This window comes from Phacochoerus africanus, chromosome 2 (assembly GCF_016906955.1).
Source record: "Phacochoerus africanus isolate WHEZ1 chromosome 2, ROS_Pafr_v1, whole genome shotgun sequence".
Classification (NCBI taxonomy): domain Eukaryota; kingdom Metazoa; phylum Chordata; class Mammalia; order Artiodactyla; family Suidae; genus Phacochoerus; species Phacochoerus africanus.
In genome coordinates this window covers 237,545,793-237,564,673 of record NC_062545.1, presented here as the reverse complement: position 1 = coordinate 237,564,673, position 18,881 = coordinate 237,545,793, and the positions used below count along the sequence as shown (strand labels likewise).

The following is an 18,881-nucleotide window of genomic DNA, read 5'->3' as shown; positions in this document are numbered from 1 at the left end:
GATCCGGCGTTGCTGTGGCTGTGGTGTAGGCTGGCAGCTGCAGCTGCGATTTGACCTTTTGCCTGGGAACTTTCATATGCCTTAGGTGCAACCCTAAAAAAGAAAAATAAAATAATAAAAAAAAATAAAAAATACACATGGTTGACATGACCCTCTTGAAGATCCTGCAAAGTACTGTACATGGTTTAGAATTAGTACATTTAGGTGGAGGGGTGCTTCTCCCCTGGTGAACATCCCGCCCCGCATCCTTGTACGTGCCGTGTGGTGTTTCACATGGTTAGTTCTTCTCCCACCTACCCACAGTACTCCCTGCCCACCATCCCCAAAATAATTGTTCTCTGCTGTGCCTCTCCTCCCATCCTTCTCTCTTGCACACATGGGCTCTGGTAGCTTGTTGCTGAGGCTGACATTTTTAGAAATTACACTCTCACCCTTGTCCTGGTTATGCTTTGGGGTTTGTAGACACTCTTGGGATTGTTTGATGGCGGAAGTGATTGGCTTTTCTAAATCAGTAGCCTGGATTCTTATCCTGTTACCTTTTACCAGATCATGCTAGGCCTCAAGGATGGTTGTTTCATAGTAGTAATAGGTTGCCATTAGATTCTGCTCAAGTGGGACTTGTTTCATAAGAGAAAAAAATTGAGGATAAAAGAGATAAAAAATGAGGCAATACCAAACTGACTGAGGAGAACCGTTACGTGCTTTTCTCTCTTCCGGATTCGGATGGGTTGCCAAGTCTTCCTTCAGAAGAGCAGATGGTGTTTTGCTGCTGTATGATGTTACTTGTAAGAAAAGCTTTACTAATGTACAAGAAAGGGTAGATAGGATTGAGGTAAGATATCAAAACAGAGAAACAAAAAATTACATGGGAGTGTTATAAGATGTCTCAGAAAATGCTGTTTCTCTTCTTTGTCAAAATGAACTTGATTAGGAGTTCCCAATATGGCGCAGTGGCTAACGAATCCGACTAGGAACCATGAGGTTGTGGGTTCGATCCCTGGCCTTGCTCAGTGGGTTAAGGATCCGGCATTGCCGTGAGCTGTGGTGTAGGTTGCAGACACGGCTCGGATCCTGTGTTGCTGTGGCTCTGGCATAGGCCAGTGGCTACAGCTCCAGTTGGACCCCTAGCCTGGGAATCTCCATATGCCAAGGGAGCAGCCCTAGAAAAAGGCAAAAAGACAAAAAAAAAGTGAACTTGATTAGAAGCCACTGATCCAGGCTGTCAGGAAGAACTAGATGTAACGTGGGGTTCCCAGTGGTACTTGGCTATATTGATCTCTTCCTCAGTAGCTGGGCAAGTTCCCACAGAGCCGAGGATGCTACTTTCTGGGAAAAAAAAAAAAGGCTCCGGGGTTTTCTTATACATAGAATCAGAACCCCACTGGCAGCAAGTGAAATTCAGACAACCCAAGAAGGAGCAGAAACTCTCACAGACAAGGGAGTGATGGGGGCTGGGTATGCAGTGTGGCCGGAGGTGCAGTAGGGGCTCCAGGTGTGCTGGAAGCACAGGTGATACAGCACCTGGGGGTGGGGCTGTGCCAGGTCCAGATCCTATAGCAACTGTGTTCTCAACCTTACTCTTCCTGGTGGGGATGTGAGTTTCAGGCATCTGGAAGTACCGCTGAGATACCTCCAGTAGTACCTCCAGATCACCTGGTATTTTAAACGTGTGTGGTGACTGGGTGTGCTTTCTTTTCTTTTAATAAGACCATGTCTTTCATCTGAGGAGCTTCCACATCCTTTGGTTTCACGGTAAATACTTTTTTGAAGTAGGAAATGATTTTGACCACAGTTAGTGTGATGCCAACAGTCATTAATCAGCATAAAACTAGAGTTAAGCCATGGTTCAGCACAGTCTCTTGGAAGAAACGAAGCAAAACTAGTGGCCCAATACAGTTTTTCAAGTTAAGTTCATTATTTTGTACTTTTTAACAGGCATTAAGTGCAGTGGTAGCTGAACAGAGAACTGATTGCTGTATGATCTCAAGTTAGCTTCTGGATTCTTCCATTGGGCCTATTTCACACTCTAAAACACCAGAGGGAATGTTTTCTTTTTAACCAAAGAAGTGATGTAAGGGAGTTCTCTGATAGCCTAGCGGGTTGAGGCTCCTGCGTTCTCACTGCTGTGGCTCTGGTTGCTGCTGTGTGGCGTAGGTTCAATCCCTGCCCCAGGAATTCCCACATACTTCCTGTGTGGCAAAAAAGAAAAAAAATACACCCCCCCCCAAAAAAAAACCCCGAAAAGTGAGAGAACCTGAAATAAAAGTTGCAACTCTCATTAAAAAAAAAAAAGTGATATAAGGTTGAAGTTGGTAGTAAGACTCAGGCAGTGATAAATCTACATTTTATTTAACTGAAATATCATGACTTAAAATTATTATAAATACAGGGAAATACAGGAAGTGTATTTATGTAGTACTTTATTGCACAAAATTTTCCACATACTACATTTATCTCTGTAATATATATGGGAAAGGAGGTAAGAAATGTAATGTTATCCTCACTCAGAAACCAGAGGCAGAAGAAAAGAAACCTGAGGCATAGAAAGCGTGTGACCCTGGTTTTTAGTTACTTAGAGGTTAGAGGCGGAAGGAGGAATTGAACCTACTGATTCAACACTGGCTGCTCCTCTGATGGCTGCTCCTTTGTGAAGCAGATTAAGGAAAACAAATCATTTGATGTAAAGAAAGCCTCGCCAAAGTAGTGAGTGGGAGAGGAGAAGCATCTTCTCACGCGAGCAGATGGCTCTACCTGGGATAGAGTTTGCAGAAGAACAGATAACCCCAGCTAACTCATACCCACAGATATTTAAGATCTACACCTGACATTTTTTTTAACTGTATATAACACTTTATTAATGAATGGGAAAATGTCAAAGTTTACATATCAGAGTATCAAAAATTGACTTAAAAGCTCAAACACTTGCAGGAACAAAACCTATTTAGGATTTACCAATAAATTCTATTACCTACCAAAACAACAACAACAACAAAAACTACAGGTTTTACTCCTCAGGCTGTATACCTCCTATTCAGGAAGTGAATTTTTACCAGCCTTTCCTGAGATCTGCCACCATGTGGCCTTGTGCTTTGAGATCTTTTTCTTTCTTTCTTTTTTTTTTTTTTTGTCTTTTGTCTGTTGTTGTTGTTGTTGTTGTTGCTGCTGTTTCTTGGGCCACTCTCGTGGCATATGGAGGTTCCCAGGCTAGGGGTTGAATCGGAGCTGTAGCCACCGGCCTACGCCAGAGCCACAGCAACGCGGGATCCGAGCCGCGTCTGCAACCTACACCACAGCTCATGGCAATGCCGGATCGTCAACCCACTGAGCAAGGGCAGGGACCGAACCCGCAACCTCATGGTTCCTAGTCAGATTCGTTAACCACTGCGCCACGACTGGAACTCCTTTTTTTTTTTTTTTTTTTTTTTTTTAATTTTCCCATTGTATAGCAAGGGGATCAAGTTATCCTTACATGTATACATTTTTTTCCCCACCCTTTGTTCTGTTGCAACATGAGTATCTAGACATAGTTCTCAATGCTACTCAGCAGGATCTCCTTGTAAATCTATTCTTTTTTTTTAACTTTTTTTTTTAATAATTTTTTTTATTTTCCCACTGTATAGCAAGGGGGTCAGGTTATTCTTACATGTATACATTACAATTACATTTTTCCCCCAGCCTTTCTTCTGTTGCAACATGAGTATCTAGACAAAGTTCTCAATGCTATTCAGCAGGATCTCCTTGTAAATCTATTCTAAGTTGTGTCTGATAAGCCCAAGCTCCCCATCCCTCCCACTCCCTCCCCCTCCCATCAGGCAGCCACAAGTCTCTTCTCCAAGTCCATGATTTTCTTTTCTGAGGAGATGTTCATTTGTGCTGGATATTAGATTCCAGTTATAAGTGATATCCTATGGTATTTGTCTTTGTCTTTTTGGCTCATTTCACTCAGTATGAGATTCTCTAGTTCCATCCATGTTGCTGCAAATGGCATTATGTCATTCTTTTTTATGGCTGAGTAGTATTCCATTGTGTATATATACCACCTCTTCTGAATCCAATCCTCTGTCGATGGACATTTGGGTTGTTTCCATGTCCTGGCTATTGTGAATAGTGCTGCCAGGAACATGCGGGTGCACGTGTCTCTTTTAAGGAGAGTTTTGTCCGGATAGATGCCCAAGAGTGGGATTGCGGGGTCATATGGAAGTTCTATGGATAGATTTCTAAGGTATCTCCAAACTGTTCTCCATAGTGGCTGTACCAGTTGACATTCCCACCAACAGTGCAGGAGGGTTCCCTTTTCTCCACACCCCCTCCAGCACTTGTTATATGTGGACTTATTAATGATGGCCATTCTCACTGGTGTGAGGTGATATCTCATGGTAGTTTTGATTTGCATTTCTCTTATAATGAGGGATGTTGAGCATTTTTTCATGGGCTTGTTGGCCATCTGTATATCTTCTTTGGAGAAATGTCTATTCAGGTCTCTTGCCCATTTTTCCATTGATTGGTTGGTTTTTTTGCTGTTGGGTTGTATAAGTTGTTTATATATTCTAGAGATGAAGCCCTTGTCGGTTGCATCATTTGAAACTGTTTTCTTCCATTCTGTAAGTTGTCTTTTTGTTTTCTTTTGGGTTTCCTTTGCTGTGCAAAAGCTTTTCAGTTTGATGAGGTCCCATGGGTTTATTTTTGCTCTAATTTCTATTGCTTTGGGAGACTGACCTGAGAAAATATTCATGAGGTTGATAGTCAGAGAGTGTTTTGCCTATGTTTTCTTCTAGGAGTTTGATGGTGTCCTGTCGTATGTTTAAGTCTTTCAGCCATTTTGAGTTTATTTTCATGCATGGTGTGAGGGTGTGTTCCAGGTTCACTGATTTGCATGCAGCTGTCCAGGTTTCCCAGCAATTCTTGCTGAATAGACTGTCTTTTTCCCATTTGATGTTCTTGCCTCCCTTGTCAAAGATTAATTGACCATAGGTGTCAGGTTTATTTCCGGGTTCTCTATTCTGTTCCATTGGTCTGTCTGTCTGTTTTGATACCAGTACCACACTGTTTTGATGACTGTGGCTTTGTAGTATTTCTTGAAGTCTGGGAGAGTTATGCCTCCTGCTTGGTTTTTGTTTCTCAGGATTGCTTTGGCGATTCTGTGTCTTTTGTGGTTCCATATAAATGTTTGGACTGTTTGTTCTAGTTCTGTGATAAATGTCATGGGTAATTGGATAGGGATTGCATTGCATCTGTCGATTGCTTTGGGCAGTATGGCCATTTTTACAAAATATTGATTTTCCCAATCCAGGAACATGGAATATCTTTACATTTCTTTCCATCTTCTTTGATTTCTTTGATTAATGTTTTATAGTTCTCAGCATATAAGTCCTTTACCTCTTTGGTACACCTGACCTTTTATTGTTGAACCTGTTCCACTTGGTTTTCATTTTAAGACTTTGACTTATACTCAAGAAAAGGAGGCACAAAGGGCAAGGTCAGCCATAGGGTTCAAACCGCCCTTAGTGACCAGCAGTGGCTTGTGCCAGGGGCCCCACTGCCGTAATTTGCTAAATAACCACTAACATATGATAAGTGACCATTTAAGCTATTTGTATGACCTTTTGTAGGACTTGAAAAGGAAGGCAACAGTATTCAAGATGATTTCTTAAATTTGTTGTAGAGAAAGAATCAGGTGCCACTTGGCATTTGACGTTCACTTATCACAATGCACTTTCGCCGTGGCTCACTTTGTCTAATTTGAGGAAATTGTATTGGGATGATTTATATGGCCACTCTAGATATAGGTAGAAACTACTTGGTGAGATTGCTGGGTTAGGGCAGAGGATTGAGAAGCCATAGACTGTCCAGTGAATGGACCCTCTGAAGGAATAATTAATACACTTCAACTGAAAACCACTGGGTTACAAAATCTTATCATCAAATTGAGGCCATTTACTTACCTGTCATGAATAATTTAGTCTTTGAATATTTACAGATCTCCTCCTGACTTTTACACATTCAAAATCATTTTTGCAAAACCTGCTTTGTGGGTGTACTGGGCTAGTGCTTGCCATATATTTATTAATACATCAAAGAGCCATACCCTTAATGGAGCTCACACTCTAGTGGGGGACACACAACAGGCAAGAAACATAAGTAAAATAAATAGAATGATAGGAAGGGACAAATGTTATAAAAATTGCAACAGAGGAAAGGCCTTCTGGCGAGGCAGTGGGCTGCAGGTAGTGTAGTCAGGGTACCCTCACCAGAAAGGTGATATTTGTGTCCAGATTGGAGGTGGTGTTAGTATTTACCTGTATGACTCTGAAACATCATTTAGATGCCCAGACTCTTGGCTTACTTAAGCGGATATTAGATTGCTGGCTTCCATATGATGTTCACTTGGATCCTGAACAGTTCTCCTCAGAACACAGTTACTTAACACATTAGTGGGTGAGGTGCCTAGTTTGGGGAGGGCCTTTATTCCCTTCTCTTCTTCATTTTTCCTTCCCTCTGGTGCGTTAGGTTAGAGGAAAGTGGGCTGAAGAGAAAAAAAAAATATTTCATTGTTTTTTTGTTTTGTTTTGTTTTGTTTTGCCAGATTCATAGCATACGGAAGTTCTGGGGCCAGGGATTGAACCCGTGCCTTAGCAGCAACCTGAACCATAGCAGTGACAACACCAGACCCTTAACCTGCTGAGCCACCAGGGAACTCCATAATTTCATTGTTTTTGAGGCTTCTTTCTAGATGCTGTATGAGCTGTAGCACAAAAGTGATGAGCACCTGGATGTCTTCAGGCAGCACAGAGGCTCATTTCTCCACCTGTCAGTCAGGGCTGAGGCTTCTCTAGTTCAGGAACCAGAAACCTGTTTTTCTAGTCAGGTGGTCTTCTGTTCTCATTCTGCCTGCTGAGGTGGGAGGTGCCCTTGCTGATCCTTTCATTTTACAGACTGGGAAGGTGAGGCAGAAACAGGAAGAGACTTGGTCTGATCTCATTCCCTCAGTGAGCAGCCAGGTGGTGGCAGGCGTGGGGTGTCAGACTTAACCCTGCCTCTCACATCCTACGCGCTGCCAGCAGGTCTTCTGTGACAGTGTGACAGAGTGCTGTGCTGATTTGAGAGCATTATCTGTTACCTTTTTTTTTTTTTTTTTTGCAGGCACACCTGAGACGTATGGAAATTCCCAGGCTAGCGGTTGAATTGGAGCTACAGCTGAGCCCTACACCACAGCCACAAAAGCACTGGATCTGAGCCACATGTGCCATCTACACCACAGCTTGCAGCAACACCGGATCCCTAACCAATTGAGCAAGGCCAGGAATTGAATCCACATCCTCATCATGGTTACTAGTTGTGTTCTTTTTTTTTTTTTTGGTCTTTTTTTGCTATTTCTTGGGCCGCTCCCGTGGCATATGGAGATTCCCAGGCTAGGGTCCAATCGGAGCTGTAGCCACCGGCCTACACCAGAGCCACAGCAACGCAGGATCCGAGCTGCGTCTGCAACACCTACACCACAGCTCACGGCAACGCCGGATCGTTAACCCACTGAGCAAGGGCAGGGATTGAACCTGCAACCTCATGGTTCCTAGTCGGATTCGTTAACCACTGCGCCACGACGGGAACTCCACTAGTTGCGTTCTTACCCCGCTGAGCCACAGTGGGAATAAATGATTGCTAATTGACTCCTCGCAAGAAAAATGCTGACTTGTAAGGCCTGCATAGTTTGCGTTTTTTTTTTTTTTTTTTACAAACCAGATAGCAGTGGGTATGGAACTTTCAAACTCCATTTTTGTCCCATGATAGTCAAAGGAATACTTGTGTGTTTCGTACCTGGGATAATGAAGTTGACTTGTAATTGCCACTATTTGGGGTGAAAATTGTTGAAAATTATGTGGGCACCACAGCCAAGTAAAATCCTGTGAGCCTGCCTCTTGAGTTCGTATTGGTTTGTACAGTGAAAAGGGTGATAGCATCCATTGGGATCCAGGCCCTGGTCCTTACAAGGTCTTATTTAACCTCTCTGAATTTCACTATTCTCACCTGGCAATGAGGAAACATTTGGCTCCTTTTAGAGATATTTTGGGGTTTCAAGATATTGTCTGTACCTCCTGTGGCACCTAAGGGGCATTTGGAAATGAGAGCTGCTGTTGTCCTTGTCCTCACAGCTGTCCAGTGTTTGATGTGTACACGATTCTTTCTTTCCTTCGTGGTGGGATGCAGCCCCTGAGAGCATTCCTGTCCTGTGGGTCAGAAACAAGGGTGATGTTCATGATGCTGCTGAAGCAGAGGGGTAAAAATGTGTCCCAGGGAACTTTGGAGCAAAACTGGCCACAGTAAGAGTGAGAGTGGGTCTAAATTGGAAGGGATCTTTCACTTTTGTCTATTTTTGCTGAAGAGGTTGTTTGACAAACCTCCATTCTGTTTGGTGGGTCTTCTGTCCTTATACAGACAGAACTCCTGGTGGCCCCTGCTCTGCCCCATGAACGTAGGTGATTGCTCCCAGAATTAAATCCTTTGTGGAAGTAAAATGAGCAGGTGATCTTTTCCCTCCACTGAGTGTCAGTGACAAAGAGGAGGTGAAATCATCCTGTCTTCCTCCTTGCCCTTCCACAGTCCGGGAATCCTTCTCTGGTCCTGGAATCCAAGTAAAGGAGAAAGAACGAGTATCCTATTTTGGAAAGATGGGTTTGGTTCCAAAGGGTTACTGAGCCAGGGGGCAACAGATGGTGCACTGTGTCACCTGGGCGAAGGGATAGAGAGCATCGGAATACTTGTTCTTTAGGATTTGTGCTCATTTGGAATAGTATCACATTATTATTATTATTATTATTATTATTATTATTGTCTTTTTAGAGCTGTACTTGAGGCATACGGAACTTCCCAGGCTAGGGGTCAAATTGGAGCTGAAGCCGCCAGCCGCAGCCACAGCCACAGCCACAGCAACGCGGGATCCCAGCCTCGTCTGTGACCTGCACCACAGCTCACGGCAACGCCAGATCCTTAACCCTGCTGAGCAAGGCCAGGGATCAAACCTGCATCCTCATGGACACTAGCCGGGTTCATTAACTGCTGAGTCACGATGGGAACTCCGTATCACGTTATTTTTCATTATGCATTTGTATAGAGGTTGGACCCAGTTTCTGTTCAGATTACTATGGTGGGCAGTGTTCATTCTCTCCTTTTTATCATGGTGTCAAGACTGCTATGTGGCCCTCTCATGATTTGTCTCTCTGAACGAGGGATCAGATGCTCCTTGGGTCAAGTAAGAAGTTCTGAATTTAACTTGTTTGACTTGACATTGTTGTCTGTCATTGTTGTCTGTCATCTGCACCATGAAAGGACGTCTCTGTAGTATATACATGTGAACTTCAAAAAGAAGTTTCAAGTTCACTATCTTAGGTTGGAATTGTTTCTTGTTTTAAATTTTAGAACTGTGAACCACATATGATAAACATCAAAACTAGGAAATGAAATACAGAAGAGATTCTTTCAACACATATCTAATTGTATCCTCCATGTGAAAAACACTTCATTGTGAGCTGAGCAAAGGGTAGGGAACAAAGCAGACTGTCCCTGCCCTCAGGTAATTCAGTGTCCGGGGGAGACAGATATTAGATCCCATGTAGTCCACATGTCTATCCCCCAAAGATCTCATAATTCCTAGCCACATGCCTGCTTTATTCCATCCTCATGATTTCTCAGATTCTCCAAGGTTTGCCTGCTTCTTATGCATCTGATGGCCTCCAACCTCCTGTATCCTCAAGGGCCATCTCTGTTTTGCCTTGTAATATCCTGGCTATGAAACTCTACTAGAAATACATTCTTTTTTTTTTTTTTTTTTTAAAGCTTTGCTATGGATGCAGTGGGGGCTCCTGGGTAACGGAGTCACAGTAGTCTTTCTCTGTCATTTGGTTCTATCCTTTCTCCCTACTCCAGGGGACCCATCCCATCCTCCCCTTGTCCCACACAGGACTGGGTGGCCCACACCCAGCCCCATAGCACACAATTCTCCTTTCCTAAAGGAAATCGTCTCCAGATAGTTAGACAATGACACATTAAAAATAGCTTTGTCAATTACAATCATGGCAAGTGCTATGCTGGGAAAATACATAGATACACCAAGAGTTTTTATAAGAGAAAGACCTAATACCAGCCTTTCAGAGTTAGAAAACACTTAGTCTTAACTTTAAGAGAGGATTACTTAAATATAGAGAAGGTAGGTAAAAGCCAGCCTGGTGAAGAGGATTAATGGGGGCAGGGGATCATCTAGTTGGTGGAAACAGCAGGTACAAAGGTCCTGAGGTGGAAGGGAATTTGGAGTCTTGGGGAAATAGAGGGACGGCCAGTGTAACTTGAGCGTTGTGAGGAGGGGAGAGTGACGGCAGGTAAGTCTGGGAGGTTGGCTGGGACTGCATGCAAGCTGGGCCCTTTTGGCTGGGTAAGCATTTCAGCATTACTTGAGAGGGTTGGAAAGCATTGACAGGTTTGAAGCAGGAGAGGAATGTGATTGATGATCCATAACCACTGGGGGGTTGACTAATGTAAGACTGAAAAATGTCCATTGGCCTTTGCACCACAGAGGCTGCAGATTCTTGGAAAAGATGATAAGGTAAAAGGGCATGTGTGAGCTGCTGGCTAAAAGGAGACATACTTTTGATGGACATTTATTGAATTCCTGAGTGGTTACCTTAAGCTATCATTTTTCTCTCATGTCATTTGATAGAGAACATTTGGTAGCATGTGTGACTCTTGGAAGGAAGAGTCTTAAAACATGAAATTTTGTACTGTGGATATTTTGGGGGCATGCACAATAGAAATCCTCAACTAGGAGCTGTTCCTGGAATAGCTAGGCTTAAACCTCTTTGAGTCAAATTTCTTAGCTATTAGTTTTAGCATACTCAACAGGGGAATATTTTTATTTTATTTGATTGATTTTCAAAGCTAACATTCCAGGAAGCCTAATTAAAGCCTTCATTTAGTGGTACAGAGATGTTTTTTGCAGACCTATATAGAGCATTATTTTGTGAAACAAGCACCAAAGATGGTTTCAGGTTTTTTTTTTTTTTTTTTTTTTTTGCCTTGTATTTGGAAAACTGGATGCAGGACTGACTTTTCTTTTAGCTGTTGCCTGTGACAAATTTCTTGACCATAGCTTGAATCTACATTGGAAAACACTGTCTTGTCTTTTGGTAGTGGTTGGAGAAGCAATTTAACATAGTTTTTATAAAAACTGATAATGCTGCTTATTCATTCTGAACTTTGGCAAAATATCTTCACTGCTAAGCAAAGCAGGTGCATCTGAGGTGTCGTTGACATTTCTGCAAAATGTCACCACCAAGTTAATAGTTGACGTGTATGAATCACTTCCAGGAACCAGATTTTAAGCGCAAGAGTGTTATGAATGTATCTATTATGATGTTTTCCAAGCTCAACAAAGCAAATTGTATGTCCTACCAGTTGGAATTACTTTGTTTAACTTATTACCCAGGTAATTATTAAGAGAAGGCAGTGGTGTTAATAATAACATTTTGGGATGTGGATTAGAATGAAAATTGCATCACTGAGGAACTAAAGTTTAACTGTGAGTATTTTAATCCTTGCAGTCTTCTTAGGAAATAACAGAGTTTTCTGTTAGATTTATTTCTTTTGCCTGGTTTTCTGCCACAAATGAAGAGATGATTCTTTGCTGGTCTAATGAGATTAAATATTGAAAAAAAAAAAACAACAACAGAAAGAGAATAAAATTAAAATGTGCATTGACAAAATCCAGGCCAGTGATCTTTAATTGCTGACAAAGCAAAAACATAACTTTAGGCAAGTAGTTCTTGTCCTAAGCATTTGTGAGATTCTCGTTTTATAGGAATCTTTAGTGCAGGATGGGGCTCAGCACTACCTTAGCCTCAGGCAGGGGGCTCTGCATTGCTGCCGGGCTGAGCAGGAAAGGATGCTGCAGCCCAGGCCCTCTTTGCAGCTCTTGGCTTCTGCCCAGCATGTTGGAGGATTGTGGTGTCAGGAGGCTCCAAGTCCAATCTTAAATCTTCCCCAACAGCTGTGGAGTCCTGACTAAGTCTCTGTCTTCCTTTAGGCATCTCTAATCTGTTAAATGAGGGAGGGGCAGAGGAAAATGATCCCACAGGCCCTTTCTCATTCTGACAGTCTATGAATCTGTATAGAACAGTCTGGGCTCCACTGAATAACCTAATCACTGTTTAATGCTGAATTGTCCTGTGGGGTCATGTTACAGTTAAATGACTCCAAATTGCCATGGTCACACCCAGAGGGCAGAATCGATTCTCTTCTCTTTATTGTATCATAAAGATAGGAGAGCCAGAGGCTGCCCGCGCCTTCCCCCATCTGCTCCAGCAGCTCAGGAGCCACTCTGTTCACAGCGCAGCTCCCACTCAGGCTTGTGTTTCTGTACTTAAAACAGCTGTGTGCAGGAGCATTTTGATAACAAGGTCACTTCTTGTGAATCGCTTATCAAGGAGTTTTTGTTGTTGTAACTGCATTATGGCCTGATTTGAGGCATCTAGGTTAGTTATCTTAACAGTGTGTTAAATATGAAAATAAAAAATAAACATGTAAAGACTTTAATTTACTGTATCATAGTAGGCCATCCATCAGACTTGGTTGTCAAAGTACCCAGGTCTTAAAATGGTATAATTTCCACAGGTAATGTTGCCACTTAAAATAAGTTTTACAGCCTTTAGAATGTTGTATATAATGCAAAACATGCAAGTTCCTGATTTAGATCTCATAATTTTCAAACTGGTCCCTTTCATAACACGTCATGCCATAACACTTGAATGTGAAGAGTTTGTAGATTTGCACTGTCTGAAACTCTGCTTTTTCTTGGAAAACCAGTCAATCCCAGGAAAAGTTTCTCCTGGAAATGCAGTTTCCCTGCAGGGCTGACAAGGCGTTCATCCCAACCATTGTCCATTGGTAAGTAAATTTGCCATCACTAGAGCCACAGGCTTTAAATAGTTTGCAATAGATTCAAGTTTAACAGACATTAGATTGATCAATGGCCTGAAATTTGAGAAAAACACAAAAAGCTCCAGCTGATGTATCAGTTCATTGCCATTCCTGAGCCCATTGAGTGTAAATCTGTCCATAAGACTGAGTCTTTTCAAATGCAGTTGTTGGAGTTCTGTGGTGGCTCAGCAGATTAAGGATCTAGCATTGTCACTGCTGTGGCTCTGCTTACTACTGCGGTGTGGGTTCCATCCCTGATCCGGGAATTTCTGCATGCCTCAGATGCAGCCAAAAAAATGCAGTTGTTAAGCATATGGTAGTTTTTGGTCATGTAATTTAATTTGCCTGTTTTATTTGCTTGTTTTAGATGTTTGGGATATTGTTTTCTTCATTTCCTTAAAGTGGAATATCCCTGCATTTTTGGTAAGTCAGAGAAACCAAAGGCCAGATGAGCAATATGGGTACTTACTTTTCTCCTTTTCATTATTTCAGTTCAATAATGTCTGCATTTTTATGAGTGCTCAGCATGAAAGTCCTGTAGGGATATCAGGGTATGTAAAATAGGCCATGCACTTTAACCCCGGAGAGAATAAATGGAATATATGACCAGGCAGCTCTCTGACATGTAGCTGCTAGAGGCCTGTTGGACCTTCCAGAAGGGAGAGATGTGAGTTGTCTTTGTGAGGATGCTGTGATTACTATACCCATTGTATACATAAGAAACCTGAGAATTAGAAGGTTTAATCAACTTGCTGCAAGTGGCACTAAGTAGCAAAAATGGAGCTTTTCACAACTGAATCTTTGGTGTGTCTTGAATGTTGGTCATCTCAGGATTCCATGCTGCAGTCTCTTCCTCTTTGCTCTTAGTCTCTCTGCCTGATGTCTTCCACCCCCATGGTTTCTAGAAGTATGTCTAACTGGTGACAATTTCTTTATTTTATTTTATTTATTGTATTTTATTTTTAATTTTAAAATTTAATTTAATTTTTTATTTATTTTATTTTTATTTTTATTTTATTTTGCTTTTTAGGGCCTCACCGTCAGCATATGGAAGTTCCCAGGCTAGGTGTCCAATCAGAGCTGCACCTGCTGGTTTCTAGAAGTATGTCTAACTGGGGACAATTTCTTTATTTTATTTTATTTTTTAATTTTACTTTTTATTATTTTATCTTATCTTTAATTTTTTACTTTATTTATTTTATTTTGATTTTTAGGGCCTCACTGGCAGCACATGGAAGTTCCCAGGCTAGGGGTCGAATCAGAGCTGCACCTGCTGGCCTACACCACAGCCACAGCAACACCAGATCTGAGGTGGGTCTGCGACCTACACCAGAGCTCATGGCAAAGCCGGATCCTTAACCCACTGAGCAAGGACAGGGATCAAACCTGTATCTTCACAGAGATAATGTTGGGTTTTTAACTCACTGAGCCACAATGGGAACTCCCAATTTCCATATTTTTAACCCCCATCTTTAAAAAAAAAGTCCATGACCATATTCTCACCCACTAACAAATGGAAATTCCATAGGCATGACTGACCCAACATATCCAAATCCTAATGTGTTAATTTTTCTATAAAAATCATCCCTCCTTTTACATTCCCTTTCTTAGGAAACTACTAACATTATAATTAAAAAATAATAACCCAGAATCTTCCTTGCCTCTGTCCTCTGTTTCTCCATTGGTCTACCTCTAGTGGGTTCTGGGGCCCTGCTGATTCAGTGACCTCTCTGTAATCATTCTTGAATCTGTCCATATTCTCTCTCTCTCTCTGCAGACCTGAGAATTTTTTACTCTTGTTAGCGCAAGAGGCACTGGTTTCTGCTCAGAATTTCTCCAGCATCACTTCATCTTCCACCCTGTAATCAGGGTAATCTTTAAAATAGAAATGCAATTAATACTTTCTTGTCCTGCCTGTAGCATAGAGTGAAGCCTCCTTAGCAAGTACCCAGCATCAGAACCCCTCAGAGCCCTACTTCACCTACCTTTGTTTGCATCTCTTATCTTGCTTCCTAAATGAATGGTAATCTGTAGACACATAAAACTTTGCTTCCAGTCATGGCCAAGTTCTTTTATGCCTCTTTGCCTCGTGCATGCAGTTCCCTCCCTGCACGTCCCATCCTCCTGAAGCAAGGTGAATTCCTGTCTCTCCAGGAGGTCACTCCACTGTCAGAGTCCCTGTGAAGCACCATCTCCACAACTCCTGCCTTCCCTGTGCCCCAGCACAACTGTGGTGCACACTTTGTGTTCCTGCAGCTGTGCGTGTATGTTGGCAGCTCTCTTGGGACCTGGTAACAACATATGGAGAAGACATCTGTCTCTCTCTCAGAGCTTGCTGGTTGAGGATCCCAGAGCTTGGCATAAATCTGACACTTGTTGAATGACCAAAGGATCACTATTTTGCAGTGGAAAGTATTATTTAGTTTTCTCTTGTCCCTCTAACAAATTCCCAGTAGCCTAGTGGTTTAAGCAATAAAAATGTATTATCTTACAGCATGGAGATTAGAAGACTGAACTGAGTCTCATAGGGTGTTATGGTTGAACTGTGTCTTCGTTTTCCTGAGTCTTTGTTTCCTCATCTGTGAAGTGAGGACAGTGATATTCACCTGTCATCTGTTAGGGGGTGTGTGTGTGTATTAAGTAAGAAATATGTGAAAATGGTATAGCACTGCGTTTATTAACTAGTCTTTAGCATGAACTAGTTTCCGTTTTTTTCCTATTTAGTGCAGTGGTTTTCAAAGGTCAGCACATACCAGCTCCTTTTGGGGCTCTGCTGACCAGTTGGGTAGCCACTGGCTGCCTGAAGTGTGGCTAATTCACGCTGAGAGGTGCTGGATGTTTTAAATTAACACTGGGTTTTGAAGACACTATAAAAATTGTAAAATACCTCATTAATGTTTTAACTGGTAACATGATAGAATGATATTTTTGCAGTACTGAGTTAAATATATTAATAACATTAATTTCACTTATTTCTGTTTACATTTTTTCATGTGGCTGCTGAAATTTTTATTTTTTAAATTTTAATTTTTTTTATTTTTATACAACTTTTAAAGGTTACTTTCCATTTACAGTTACTACAAAGTATTGGCCATATTCTCCCATGTTGCACAGTAATACATCCTTGAATAACATATTTGAATTACATTCTACTGCTATGGAACAGTCTGTTACTGGACTGGGGACCTGCTGATCCCCAGCTTCTATTTCCTTGTAACAAACCACCCAAAACGTAGATGCTTAGAACAATACTGCTTTTTATCCTTCAAAATTCCTAGAATTTTGGAGAGGAGAGGGCCCTCAGCTGCTCTCCTCCAGGTGTCTCATGTTTGCGGTGGGATGGCCACAGGCGGTGGCTCGGCCTGCAGCCTGCGTTTCTGCCGCCAGGGTGCTCCTCCCTGAGTCATCTCAGCCCCCAGGCCTTCTCTGCTGGCCTCTCGCCAGTGAAGAGCCCTGGGCTGCAGCCCACAGCCCTCAGGCCTTATTCATGTCTGGTGTGCAGATCTCAGCACACCTTCTCCTTGTTCTTCTACTGGTCTGAGCAGTCACAGAGCTGGTCCCGACCCTGGGTTGGGGGAGCACAAGTTTCACCAACAACTTCATGGGGCAGAGCTGGACACTGAGAGGGAAGGTGGAATTCTTTGGGGCCATCTTGGGGTCAAGCTGGTCACACTCCCCTTGCCCAGAGAAATGGCCATCCAGCCTGTCCAAGGTGGGACTTCAGGCTCTGTGTATTCCACAAGCATCCCCAGGGGTAGGAGAACTTGCCTAGGGGCTTTCATAAGATCATGGAGATCTTTGGTCCAATAATGTCTCTAGTAGTTAATTCTAAAAGAAATTTAGGAAGAGGCCAAAGGATGACTTTTTTTCTGGATTTTAAACCATCTCTTGTTACCTCCACAATCATATATATAATAATAGAATGGTTATAAAGCCATCATTGCTTTTGTTAATGTTCATCATTAGCTGGGGTTGGAGGCAGGTTCCAGAGTCCTAAGGAGTGAGCTGTGCATGTGGCAGAATATAAACTGTGTGAATCAGAGTTCCCGTCGTGGCTCAGTGCTTAACGAATCCGACTAGGAACCATGGGGTTGTGGGTTCAGTCCCTGCCCTTGCTCAGTGGGTTAAGGATCCAGCGTTGCCGTGAGCTGTGGTGTAGGTTGCAGACGTGGCTCAGATCCCTCGTTGCTGTGGCTGTGGCGTAGGCCAGTGGCTACAGCTCCGATTAGACCTCTATCCTGGGAAGCTCCATATGCTGTGGGTGTGGCCCAAGAAAATGATGGAAAAAAAAAAATAAACTGCGAATCCACAGGAGAGAGCAAGAGTCATCTCTGAGTGTACAAGTCAGTGTGTGTGCATGTGTGTGCACCTGGGCATGTGTGTCTGTGTGTGCAAGTTCATGCACGTGTGTACCTCTGGATGTGTGTGCATGTGTGTACATCTGTGTGTGTGTGTGTGTGTGCATGTGAGTGTGAGCATGTGTGTACGTCTGGATGTATGTGTGTATCTAGGCATGTGTGTCTGTGTGTGCATACATGAGCGTGTGGCCTGTGCTCAGAATGCGGGCGCTGGAGCCCACATGTGTGGTTGGACTCCCAGCTCTGCCCCTTTGCTATGTGACCTAAAGGGAATTTCTTAAGTTTTTTAATTGCCTTCGTTTCTTCACATATAAAATGGGGCACAACAAAATCCTATAGCTGTTGAGAGGATTAAATAAGTCAACACCTATAAAACAGGCACAACACTGGATGGCACACAGCCAGGAGCTCAGCAGTGCTATTTTATTTCTATAGAGCTGTTTATGGTTCAGTTTTATACCTCACTAATCTCCTTTCTCTCTCTCTATGTCTCTCTCCCTTTCTCTCTCCAGGGAGTGGAAAAAGAACTGATGAGGATGACAGCAAATCCATTGCCCGTATGAGTGGGACCAGTTCCACAAGGTCAACCCAGATGCAGAATGGTTGCAGTGGTTAGATCCAAAACATCCCCGGCGTGGCCTTCATTTCCATAATACTGAATGTATGTGACTTGTTAGCTTCTTACCTAGAGTGGATCATCCTACAGATGCATGTAGACTCTAAATCTTACCCTGGGGTCCTTTTAGAAGGTCAGCTCTTTTTTGCTGTGTTTCAATGAAAACGTTGTGCCCTCTGGTTAAATACACCTGTTTTGTCCTGACAAAAGTCTTAGCGGATAAATGTTTTTAAAGTGGTTAAAAAAAAAAAAATCACATGCTCAGATCAACGCTATACAAGACATTCACTGACATTATTAGATTCATATGGTTGCCAACTTTGTCGCTAAACTATAACATCTACTTCCAATATTCAATACTAGAAAACTAGTCAAAGGGGGTGACCATCCTTGCTTTGCTGTCAATTAGCCTTGTGGTCTTGGACATGTCACCAGCCAGGTTCGATCCATTTCCTCATCTGTAAAACAAGCAGTTTGGCCTTTTGGGCCTGGGGCACTCTCAGCTCTGTAGATCATTAAGCAGTGGGAAGAACAGCTTGGTGACCCACGTTAATGAGGACCCTCGTCACCTGTACTTTTTAAATATTGGAGTATTGGAAGTTTTTGTTAGGGCTCAGTGGTAACAAACCCAACTAGTGTCCACGAGGCTGCGGGTTCGATCCGTGGCCTCACTTAGTAGGTGAAGGATCCAGCATTGCCGTGAGCCATGGTGTAGGTCGCAGATGTGGCTCAGATCTGGCATTTCTGTGGTTCTGGTGTAGGCTGGCAGCTGCAGCTCTGATTCAACCCCTAGCCTGGAAACTTCCGTATGCCATACCTACGGCTTTAAAAAGGAAAAAAAATATTGGAACATTGATTTTTCTCACTTCTTATATGAGAACAGAATTTAAGTGAAAAAAAAAAGTAGTGTTTTAAGCTACAGTGGAGACAGAAAAATCTGTTTTTTA

At 42.6% G+C, this 18,881-nt stretch overlaps 1 pseudogene; it reads left to right on the top strand.

The window, feature by feature from the left end:
• Positions 1 to 18,582, top strand: part of LOC125120831 (ras and EF-hand domain-containing protein-like) — a 61,890-nt pseudogene extending 43,308 nt beyond the window's left edge.
• The last annotated feature ends 299 nt before the right edge of the window (positions 18,583 to 18,881 follow it).